Here is an 8,711-nt window from a genome sequence, read left to right as displayed (position 1 = left end):
TTTAGTTATGCACTTGGTAGTGTCCCTCCATGCCACCTGATGAAAACTTTTTATGACTTTGGGTAGGCACAGACAGCATATATGTGTCTTCACAGCAGTATCTATTGTATTGTAGAAAATCAATCATTAGAAAAACTCAGTTCTGGGGGCGCCTGGGTGCCTCAGTTGTTGAAGCATCCAACTCTTAATCTTGGCTCAGGTCATGATTTTGAGGTGATGAGTTCAAGCCCCACATCGGGCTCTGCGCTGATGGTGTGAAGCCTGCTTGGGATTCTGTCTCCTCCTCTCTGCCCCTCACCTGCTTGTGTTCTCTCTCTCTCTCTCAAAATAAATAAATCAACTTGGAAAAAAGGAAAATTCAATTCTGTTCTACCTTAAACGTATCGATTGTGCTACATTAACATCTGAATTTGCAAAGAAATGAATTAGAATAGTCAGTTGTATTACAGAATTAAGAAGGGCTACAAAAAATTGTTAGAGTTTTGCTTTTTTTATATATAACATGCTCCCATAGTATGTGTTAAAATGTGACTCAGCATCTAGCAGTGACAGAAACCAGTGAGTATAGGATCAACAAATTAGTGATCTGTATTTAATAATGTATTCTTCTTACAATGATTTATTCAGAGACCTAATTCCGCGAAGGTCCTTATTTCTCTGCTATTCACGCCCCATTTCTCACCCATCACTTCATTGGATAAATGGGCAACAGTTGGGCTCCAGTTTCATCTCCAACTTTTGCAATTTGCACTTCACTGGAAAGAGGGATGTTTAGAAGCTGGGGAGATCTCTGGCAACAGCCTAGCGCTCCGTGCATCGCTGTGCACTTCAGCCGTCCTTCCAGCCTTGCTGCACCATCTTCAGCAGTTGCATACAGTGCAATGTGTCTGCCACCTCTTTGGTTCAAGTGAAATGACCAGGCAGCTAAGAAGGACAGGGAGACAGGACTTGAAGATTAGCCACCAACCCATCTTTCATTGGCCACTTTCTCTCATCCAGATCTTAGTTTTGCTCTCCCTCATAATTTGGAGGTCGCTATACTCAAAATGGCCACTAGGGAGTTAGCCATGATCATATATACTGTATTTCTAGATAAATAAAAGGAACCAGGTGAACCTCTCAGCTCCCAGTGAACCTAGGGAACTAGTTTGGGAAGGGACTTTCAACTCTGGTAATGTTCCTCCCATGCCCTGTTACATGGAGTGAGACAAGTGTGGGGAATCAATTCTTATTTCCTAGTCTCTGCTTTTTGCATCTCCATCTCGGTAGGCCCCCCTTTTTTTGCATTCCCTAACAACAGATCCTCTGGGCTTTTACTACTCAGGATGTCTGTATCCCACCCAGATATATTCATTCTCCCCTTACTCTCTAATCCAGCTGCACCCCCCTTTGCATTCCTTCCCCGGACCTGGACCTGGATAACCCTGGGCTATGGATTCTCATGACTTTATGAACCTATTTGCTTCGTCCATTGTCTAACTCAGGAGTTGGCAACCTTTACTTAAAGGGTCAAATGCTAAATATTTTAGGCTTTCCGGGGCCCCATAGTCTCTGTCATAACTATTCAATTCTGACACTATAGTGCAAAAGTAGCCATTGACAGTATGTAAATGACTGAGCGTGGCTGTGTACCAACAAAGTTTTACTTAATGGACACTGTAGCCAACATGGGGCTCAAACTCATGACTCCGAGATCAAGAGTCGCACGCTCCACCAACCAAGCCACCCAGGTGCCCCTGAATTTCATGTGACTTTTACAAGTCACAAAATATTCTTCTTTTTAATTTTTTCCAACCATTGAAAAATGAAAAAAATAGTCTTGCTTTATAAATGCTACAAGGACAGGCTCTTCAAATCCATTATTCCTGAAGGAGATGCTGCCTTTTTGCCCTTTGGTATTTTTTTGTTGGCAGAGACAACGCTGATGAGGAATAGGAACTTTCTTCTTTCCATCACACAGTCTCCTTTCCTGCTCCCTCCCCTGCTCTCCCCATCTCCCTTCCACCTATGAGGATCCTCTTGCTATAGCCTGAGAATAAGGACTTTTACTGCACTTTTAGAAGGGGGGATGGCTCCCTTTTCCCACAACTCTTGAATAACCAAATATCGTCAGCCTCCAGATTTATTGCACCCTAGTCACGCTTCCTGTTTATGACCAGCGGCTTAAGAAGGGATCAAGAACAGGCTCCATTGCTAGGAAGAGAGAGATGGAGGGGGGAGGGAAATGGGGAAACACTGGCTATCCCCGATACTTTTTTCTACACTCTCATTATGTATCTTTCTTGTCATATACAGCAGTATAGTGTAGAAGTACAGACCACTAGCTTTGCCCCAAATTGTGGTCCTTAAGCAAATTAGGTCTAGGTTTCTCATGGAAATCATGATGATAATACTAAATTCAAATTACTGTTGTGAATTGTAAACAAGGTAACATGATAAGAACTTGGCACTTAATAAATACAGCTTCCATTACTACAGAGAAAAATATTTGTGTGAGCTTCTGACATGTAATTAGAGAATCTTTGGAAAGTGTTTAGGTTCTCTTTTTTTTTTATCTGCATACCTGTATTTTTTTTATGTTTATTTATAAGAGAGAGAGTAGAGGAGGGGGAAAGAGAGGGAGACCTAGAACCAGAAGCAGGCTCCAGGCTCTGAGCTGTCAACACAGAGCCCGATGCCAGGCTCGAACTCACAAACTGCTAGATCATGACCTGAGCCGAAGTCGGATGCTTAACCGACTGAGCCACCCAAAGTGCCCGGAAAGTGTTTAGGTTCTTAAAATGAATGAGGATCTAGACTTTCATTTATGACCTGCAGTACTTTCTTTATCCCTGAGCATATATATATTCAACTATTAAGTAGATATGTCTGTTTCTTTTTTCTTTTCTTTTTGGACATTTATGTGGCAATATATGCTGGCCACTATCTGAAGTGTTTTTTATACATTTTAACTGATTTTAAAAAATTTTTAATGTTTATTTATTTTGGGAGACAGAGAAACAGAGCATGAGCAGGGAAAGGACAGAGAGAGAGGGAGACACAGAATCTGAAGCAAGCTTCAGGCTCTGAGCTGTTAGCACAGAGTCTGACGCAGGCCTTGAACTCATGAACCACGAGATAATGACCTGAGCCAAAGTCGGCCGCTAAACTGACTGAGCCACCCAGGCGCCCCCATTTTAACTGATTTAATCTATTCCTCATAACCGATTTTAAGAAGTAGGCTATTATTGCCTTCATTTTACATATGAGGAAATAGAAGCACAGTGAAGCTAACTGACTTTCCCAGGGTTACAGAATGTAAGTAGCAGAGCTAGGATTCAAACCCAGGATGTCTGGCCCCAGAATCCACAGTCTTAGCTACCATTGTTTTAAAATAATTTTTTAGGGGCGCCTGGGTGGCTCAGTCGGTTAAGGCTTCGACTTCGGCTCAGGTCAGATCCCATGTTCCTGGGTTCGGGCCCCGCATCGGGCTCTGTGCTGACAGCTGGCTCAGAGCCTGGAGCCTGCTTCGGATTCTGTGTCTCCTTCCCTCTGTGCTTCTCCCCCTCTCATGCTCTGTATCAAAAATAAATAAAATATTAAAAATAATAATAATTTTTTAGGGGCATCTGGCTGGGTCAGTCCATTGAGTGTCCCAACTTAGGCACAGGTCATGATCTCACGGTTCATAGGTTCCAGCCCCACATAGGGCCCTGTGCTGACATGCAGAGCCCACTTGGGATTCTCTGTCTCTCTCTCTCTGGCCCTCCCCACTCACGCTCTCTCTGTCCTTCAAGAAATAAACATCAAAAGCATAAAGAAAGAAAAGAACAAAATTTTAAAACAGAAATAAAAATAAAAATAAAAAATGTGTGCATAGCTCCAATACACCTGAATTTAAGCTCCATGCAAGCAGACGACGGAGTTTTCCTACCACCTTGACCACAATATCCCTAGTATCTAAAACTGGCCTTGGCAAGGTGCCTGGGTGGCTCAGTCAGTTAAGCGTCCAACTTCGGCTCAGGTCATGATCTCATGGTTCATGGGTTGGAGCGCCACATCAGGCTCTGTGCTGACAGCTCAGAGCCTGGAGCTGCTTCGGAGTCTGTGTCTCCCTCTGTCTCTGCCCCTCCCCTGCTCATTCTCTGTTGCTGTCTGTCTCTCAAAAATAAATAAAAACATTAAAATTTTCTAAAAAATAAAAATAAAACTGAGCCTGGCAACATGCCGATCCATATGAATGAATAGATGAATGAACCCTGCCTATATCCTATCATGGATTTTCCAGGCCATTTGTCTTTCTCCTTCACTCTTAGTATATGGTATTAATTACTTAACTAATTAATACTTCCCTCTACTAGTTTTAAGAAGGAGAAAGCAAAAGAATATCATAGAAGGCCCAAACCCTTAAAGGGTCACTAGACAAGGGCATGAGATTTAATGGACTAACTTTTTCCTTGAATTTGGTAAAAATGTGTGTAAACCTTGCTTATTTCCAATTGTCTTAAAATAGCCATTTATATGTAACTGGAATTAAACTGGACTTTAAAAATCTGCCTGGAACCTAATATTTAAAGAATTCAGATTGTGATTTTCATCAGAGTAACTCTCCACATTTGAACATTCAGTTTCTGGATTGTAGGGACAGGCTATCAAAGTCGGCATTTGTTCCACACATTTTTTAAATGGGGTACATATTCATTCAGTAAATTCATATCCAACTATTCAAGAAGAACTCAGGGTTTTAGACACCCGTGATGTTGTACAGATTCCTGTCAAACAGGGCAACGCCAAAAAGGATGAAAAACCGCACAGTAAGGGAGACAAAGACATTGCCTGCATCCCTGGTAGGTCAGCAGGAAAATAAATTCCGTGGGAGGAGGGGAGAAGCACAAGAGTTTGAAAAGGACGGGAATCTTTGGTCAGCCTTGAGTGATGGAACTAGTCGCTTAGGAGATTTGGCACACGTTCTATGAAGCACGTCTGCACCAGCTGACGTAGCCTCCTAAAACGCAAGCAGGCGGGGCTAACCCACGGGGTGGCACTGACGAGAAGAGATTCTTGGGTTTCTGGGCCCGCCTCATCCAAATATTCCAGTGGCTTCTGATTCAGTTCGGGCTGCAAACAAGAAGGCCAGTAGCCTCAGCTACTTTTAAAAAAAGACGTGTAAATTAGGGAAATTGATTTTTCACTGCATAGAAAGATTGCATGGCACTTGTAAATGAAACACGTATACGAGACATAAAATTATTTTAAATGCAGTGGCTAGAACACTGCGCAGTGGCACATCATAAACACTGGATAAAATTTGTTGAGTGCATGTAGTATGGACAGTTTTGGTAAGATGAATACACGGTTCTCAGTTTTGCTCAAGAGAGCTTTGCCCCCCGCCCCCGCACTGCTCCACATCTCTTCTGTGTTAAGTTGCTTGCCAAAGGCAAAAGCTAAAATATGTGGCTGTTAGTGAAGGTGAAGATTTTTAGTGTCTTCCCACTCTGTCCTGTTAAGAGGGCTGGTGTACTTCTCCCTACAGTACCCTAATAATAAATGGCACTGTGACTGCTTTCTCTTAACCTCCCCCTGCTAGGCGAGGAATTAGAGCCTCTGGCCTGAAAAGAGCTTGTTCTTTGTGATCCCACCAGGAGCTCAGACCATCTCTAAGAGTGGGAGGGGCACTAACTTGAAAGCAGACAATGCCTGCAGTTTCCACAGTGTAATTCTGCTGATGACCCAGGAATATCGGGTTCCTCCCCTCCCCCTTCCTACCATAACCAATGCTCCTTTGGCTATTTTCTGGGTCTTGTACTCCCTTTTTGAGATTGTGATAAGAGCTTATGGCCCCCCTTCCCCTCCGAAAAGCACACTGAAATACAACTTTTACATTGACTTTCGGGGGAGGGGGCTGAATCTATCTCAGAACCCCATATTAATAAACGCCACCCCAGAGCTTCAAACAGCCTTTTTTCCTAGAGAACTTGATGGATTTTTTTTTTCTGAGGACTTAGTCTGTGCTGGGCAGGAGGGTCACCAAAGTTGAGGAAGTAAGTGTCCTGCTGAAAGAATGCAGACCTCTAATTATGAAACATCGTGATGAACTGTAGTGGCATTGCTCCTTCCGCCATCCACAGATTGGCGCTTGCTTATGGTCTTTTGAAAGGGCGGCTATGAGTCAGTGTGAACACTTCACTTATCAGTGTTTAGTAGCTGTCTTCCTGTAAATGAGCCAGGCAAGGGTATCCTGACGATAGTGTCAGACTAATAGCCACAAAGAGAACAAGGGACATTTATGGTTTCAGAGCATTGTCAGAGTAAACGTAAAGAATTTAAAGAAAGCTCTTTGCTTCTTGCAAGCAGAAGTCTATGTTCTCTATTAGCAGTTGTGTAGAAGCTGACATTTAAAATACTTGCTTATGATCCAGCAGTCACACTCCTTGGGATTTACCCAAATGAATTGAAAATCTACATCCACTTAATGATGGCGAACACACTGAGGGTTGTTGCAGGGGAGGCAGACGGCGGATGGGCTAAACGGTGATGGGTATTATGGAGGGTACTTTTTGTGATGAGCACTGGGTGTTGTATGTCAGTGATGAATCACTAAATTCTACTCCTGAAACCAGTATTATACTATGTTAACTAACTAAGATTTAAATTAATTTGGATATAAAATCTACATCTACACACAAACCTGTGCATGAATTTACATAGCAGCTTTATTTGTAATTTCCAAGATTCGGAAGCAACGAAGATGCCCTTCAGTAGATAAACAGGTAACAAGCTATGGTACAGCCAGTGGAATATGATACAGGGCTACAAAGAAATGACCTATAAAAGAAAAGAAAAAGAAATGAGCTATCATGGGGCGCTTGGGTGGCTCAGTCGGTTGGGCATCTGACTCTTGGTTTTGTTACACACACAATATCACAATATCGTCCCCAAAAACCAGAGACCGCCGGGGAGACCGAGTCACGCATGCAAAAGCAAAGGGCTTTATTACGGGCTTAAGCTCACCGGGCCTAAGCTCGGGCTCACAGACTTTGCCGACGCCGTGGATCTGTGCTGAGAGCCCCGAACAAGGGCTGAGCAGGGTTTTTATGGGGTGTGGGACGGGGGAGTTACAGGAAATTGTGACACAGGTACAGGGATCCAATCATTATCACATAACGTCATTTGCAGTAACTTTAACCATACATATTGTCCAGAGTGTTCCTTACTTTTGGTGGGACCCAATCACAATATTTAGAGTATTAACCAATTACAGAGTGGACCCAGGACCCTCACGTAGGGTGTAATGAGCCTTAAGCAAAAGTGATTATCTATAGCTTCTATCTCTAGGCCTGCCCTTAGGAACGTTAAGCATTTTAGCTGGCCACTTCTGATTGGGTATTACTAGGGTGGTCCCTGGTTGAGCAATCTGTGCCCTTTTATTGTCTAATGATTCTGAGAAACTGACACTTAGGCCTCCAGGGCCAGAGGGGAAACTTGAAGCCTGTCATGGAGTCAGTTCGGCTCAGACCTGTGTCCTTACAGTTTCGGCTCAGGTCATGATCCCAGGGCCGTGGGATCCAGCCCCACATCGGGCTCCACACTGAGCATGGAACCTGCTTAAGATTCTCTAACTCTCTCCCCTGCACATTCTCTCTTTCTCTCTCTAAGATAAATACAATGAAAAAAGTTTGAAAAAAAAGGAAAAAGAGGCTCCTGGGTGGCTCAGTCGGTTAAACATCTGCCTTCTGCTCAGGTTGTGATCTCGTGGTTAGTGGGTTCAAGCCCTGCATTGGGCTCTATGCTGACAACTTGGAGCCTGAAGCCTGCTTCAGATTTTGTGTCTCCCTCTGTTTCTCCCTCTCTCTGCCCCTCCCCTGCTTGCAGTCTCTCTCTCTCTCTCTCTCAAAAACTCAAAAATAAACAAACATTTAGGATGCCTGGGTGGCTCATTCAGTTAAGCATCTGACTTTGGCTCAGGTCATGATCTCGCAGTTCATGAGTTCAAGGCCCATGTCGGGCTCTGTGCTGACTGCTCAGGGCCTGGAGCCTGCTTCAGATTCCGTGCCTCCCTCTCTCTCTCTCTCCTCCACTCGCACTCTGTCTGTCTCTCTCTTTCTCAAAAATAAAGATTTTTTTAAGATTTAAGAAAAAGTTTAAAAAGAAAATAAAAAGAAATGAGCTATCACGCCACAAGAAGACGTGGAGGAACTTTAAATGCATATTACTAAGCAAAAGAAGCCAATCTGAAAAGGCTACACAGTGAATGTTTCCACTTGCAGGCATATTTCATTTCATTGAGCTTCACTTCATTGCTCTCACAGGAATACATTTTGTGAGGCTTTAGCTGGACAGTGATTCCTCTGATGGACCTTGGCAAAGTAAATTGAAAACCTTCGGGAAGCGATTTCCCATTTTAGATGCCCGGAAGAACATCTGGGATCCGTGGGAAGAGGTCAAAGCATCAACATGGACGGGAGTTTGGAAGACAGTGATTCCAACTCTCCTGGATGACTCTGAGAAGTTCAAGCCCTCAGTGGGGAGGGACTGCAGATGTGGTGGAAACGGCAAGAGAACTACAATCAGAAGTGGAGCCTGCAGGTGTGACGGGATTGCTGGAATCTCATGATAAACTTTGAACAGATGAGGAGGTGTGACTTATGCATGGGTAGGGAAAGTGGTTTCTGGAGATGGAATCTGCTCCTGGTGAAGAGTGTGGAAAAGACAACAACCGGTTTTGAATATGA

At 43.6% G+C, this 8,711-nt stretch overlaps 1 long non-coding RNA gene across 3 annotated transcripts in view; it reads right to left on the bottom strand.

The window, feature by feature from the left end:
• Positions 1 to 587: 587 nt before the first annotated feature.
• The window catches only part of LOC115303532, an 11,240-nt gene continuing 3,116 nt past the window's right edge, over positions 588 to 8,711 (bottom strand). For 2 of the 3 annotated variants that reach the window (XR_003914104.1, XR_003914106.1), the window contains exons 3-4: positions 6,668 to 6,804; positions 588 to 924 (exon numbers count right to left, since the gene is read on the bottom strand). This is a non-coding gene — a long non-coding RNA (uncharacterized LOC115303532). Of the gene's footprint in view, positions 925 to 4,775; positions 5,126 to 6,667; positions 6,805 to 8,711 lie in introns of those variants that run through there. The other variant, XR_003914105.1, reaches the window with a different exon arrangement.

Source organism: Suricata suricatta, chromosome 10 (assembly GCF_006229205.1).
Source record: "Suricata suricatta isolate VVHF042 chromosome 10, meerkat_22Aug2017_6uvM2_HiC, whole genome shotgun sequence".
Classification (NCBI taxonomy): Eukaryota; Metazoa; Chordata; class Mammalia; order Carnivora; family Herpestidae; genus Suricata; species Suricata suricatta.
This window is presented reverse-complemented; position numbering and strand designations above follow the sequence as displayed.